Genomic DNA, 3720 nt, shown 5'->3' with positions numbered 1-3720 from the left:
GTGGGCCTTTAGTTGGGCCGGCCCATTATGGTCCGCTAAATCTTATGGGCCTTTGGTTGGGCCGGCCCATTTAATCTTTGTGGGCCACTTTTGGGCCGGTCCACGTGTCAAGATATCATAGGCCCATCTCACCCGTTGGATCCGTCAGCCAATGAGAATTTTACACGTGGAAAATCCCCATTGGTCGTGGCTATTAACGGGTTATCGGATCCAAAATCCGACCCGATAGCTTAACGGCGTTCCGTTACGGTGGATGCCACGTGTCGGTCACCCTTGACGAAAGCACTTCTGTGACGCGCGATTTATCGTCATGGAAGTGGACACTTCCGTGATGATAATTTTGGCAATGTCATGGAACATTTCTACGACAGCACAGGTATGACTATCTTGATTCTGTCATAAATTTGTCATGGATGTACATGCATGACAGAAAATGCGACCTACTATGACAAACACGTATCATCACGAAAGTGTATTTTTTTTATAGTGAGGGCGGGAGGCATTCACGATCTTCCAAGCTATACCCCATTATGGGTACATGAAGCTCAAAATGCCCGGGCCCAATGGAATCATCACTCTAGCTAGTGATCCGGACATAACACTCCGCGCCAAAAATAAAACAGCCGCACTGGCCCTCGAGGCGTTATCCGAAGCCCTTGTGGCCGAAGAATTAACTGCGCTGCACTCCACAGTGGACAGGGACGACGTGATACTAGACAAAAGATCCAAGTCCACCTCTTTTAAACCAGTGGATGAAATAGTCAAATTCCAAGTCCATCCAACGGACCCTACAAAAATAGCATCCATCGTGGTACAGTTAAACCCCACAGTAGACGCCGCGTTACGGGAGTTCTTGCGCGCGAACTGGGACATGTTCGCCTGGTATCCTTCATACATGCCAGGAATCCCATGCAGGCTGGCCGAGCATAGCCTTAACATTCTAAAGGGATTCAAGACGGTCAAGCAAACTCCTCAGCGCTTCTCTGAGCCTAAGCGACAAGCCATGGGAGAGGAGCTAGCCAAGTTACCGGAGGCCGGATTCATTCGAGAAATAAAACATCCGGACTGGCTAGCAAACCTGGTGATGGTACCAAAGAAGGACAAATCCTGGCGCCTATGTGTCGACTTCAAGGACCTTAACAAGGCTTGCCCCAAGGATCCCTTCCCCCTCCCTCGCATCGATCAAATTATTGACGCTACCGTAGGACACGACTCATTGTGTTTCCTCAACGCATACTCCGGATACCATCAAATTAAGATGGTGGAGTCCGATCAAGCCGCAACGGCATTTATCACTTCATACAGCCCCTTCTGTTTTAACACCATGCCTTTCGGGCTCAAAAACGCCGGTGCAACCTATCAACGCATGATTCAGACATGCTTGGAGACACAGATCGGCAAAACAGTGGAGGCATACGTAGACAATGTGGTCATTAAAACCAGACACGTCGAATCCTTAATAGACGACTTGAGGCTCACGTTCAACAATCTCCGAACATACGACATTAAACTCAATCCGGAAAAATGCATCTTCGGCGTGCCCGCCGGAAAGCTCTTAGGCTTCATCGTCTTGTGACACCCCAAAATTTTGACCTTGTTTTAATGGTTTAAAATTTTTTGCCAGGTTTTAAAACATTGATTTTTTTGAGCTCCTTTTTGATTTTTTTAACCCTTTCCTCCCTTGTTATTATGGAGTTTTCCCCTAAATGAAAACTTTTCAAAATATGGTATTGGACCTGTTTAATCACTCAAGAAAAACTTTCCTTGTATTAGTAGAACTAATTAGATAATAAAGTTGCTTAATTTTTATTTTTCCTGAAGATAGTTTTTCAAGGTTAAATGGCCATATTTGAACTACAACCATTTGATAAATTCACTTAAAATCCCCACCAAGATTTGGAAATGTCAGGTGATGTTCTTAAATCTCTTTTATATAAAAATTATTTTTATTGTTAAATTATTTTGATCTCTACAATCAATTTACTTCAGTGGTTCATAGTGCAGTTTTGCACTACAACCCTTTTAAATATTTCTTTCTAGCCTCCACCAAAATTATGGGATGTTGGTTATGACCTATGATTCAACTTTATGCAAAAACTTAGTATTGTTCTTTGAAAATTTTGAGTGAACCAACCTCTTTTCCATTCTGGTCCAGTCTTGTGATTTCTACTGCAACCCCATTTATTTTTGCTCCAATGACCTTGTGCTTTCTCCTGCTTATAGTACCCCTTGCAAAACCCCTAAGTCCAGGAGCATGCACTTATTGGATCATTTTTAGTTCATGAAATGATGCCATCTATCTACTATCCAGAATGGAGGTTCAGCAAAACTTGCACTAGCAAGTTTCTCCTTTTGTCCAAATAACCTCACCACCTTCTCTTGCATCTAAGGAGACACTGATCTGGAGAATTTGGCCACTCCAAGAAATGCTTAAGTGCCATTGGCATTTTGTCAAACACCTTATGGGCATGATCTGTTTTGACATGAATTTTAGCACTGCACTGTGAGTTTGCACCTTTGATCAAACCAACTTGTCCACCAGGCTCCCAGATGCTCCTAACCTAGGTCTGCTTAGTGCCAGCCTCGCCCAAGCTCTGTAGCATGCAATGGCATTTCGTCGAGCACGTTCCGTGCGTGCTCTGGGCGCGAGCAGAGCACACGTTTTGCACGTGCCGCGCCCAAGCCGACGCGTCGCGCCCCTGGGCTTTGCCCGCCCTGCCAAGCCATGCCACTCACTCCCCTTCTCACCACAACCCGCCAAGATGCCCTCGCCACGTCCCCGACAGTCCAGGAACTAGCCGCCGCAGCCGCCGACAGCCTCTGCTCCATTCAGCGCCGCCCAAGCCTCACTCGCTCGCCACCTGGCCCCTGGAGCAGCACGAGCTCATCCACAAGCGTGGCTGCTAGCGCTCGTCGCCGCCACGACGCCCTGCAAGCTACAGAGAGGCGGTTCACTGGCGTCCTCATCCACCGCCGCGGAACCGACCCCGATCACCTATTTAAGGAGCCCCGAGCTCGTCTCCGCACGCAGGCGACTCCAAGCCATCCCCCTAGGACCCCCTTTGGCAGCCAATCGACCCGGAGAGGTCTCCTTCCTCATCTCCGGCGGCAGCGGCCGCCGCCATGGCCCCGGCCAGAACGGCGCCACCAGGGCCTCCCCCTCTCCGTTCTCTCTACCAAGAGCTTCCTCATCCTCCCGTGAACCATTCCCACTACTCGATTTTGATCGGGACACACCGCGGGAGAAAAATCACTTTGCCCGACGGTCTCCGTCCGCCGCGAAGCTCGCCGCCGGCAGCTCCGTCCATCCCCGAGACCATATCGACCACCGGAGTGACCGTCTTGATCCCCTGAGCACGCCGATGGCCTCCGTTCCCCGAACGGTGCCGTCATTCGCCGGTGAGCCTCGCCGAAGCCCCGCCCCGCTCGGGCAGAGGAGGGAGAAGATGCGGGCGACTGGTCAAACCTGACCAGTGGGTCAGGCGGGCCCACCGTCAGTGACCCAGCGCCGGTCCACGTGGGTTAAGTGGAAGCGCATTTCCAAAATACGCCTTCGACGTGTACGTGTTTATTCGAAACGTTTTTCTTTTTTTGTTTTATTTTAGATCAGTTTTTGACCAGAACTTTGACTGGCTATATCTTTTTAAATACAACTCCAAATAAATTAATTCTTTTTCCTACCTCTCTCAAATATTGTCTAGTTTATTTTAAGATTTATTT

This window comes from Triticum urartu, chromosome 4A, assembly GCF_056163025.1.
Source record: "Triticum urartu cultivar PI428250 chromosome 4A, HENAU_Tu73, whole genome shotgun sequence".
In the NCBI taxonomy this organism is placed as follows: domain Eukaryota; kingdom Viridiplantae; phylum Streptophyta; class Magnoliopsida; order Poales; family Poaceae; genus Triticum; species Triticum urartu.
This window is presented reverse-complemented; position numbering follows the sequence as displayed.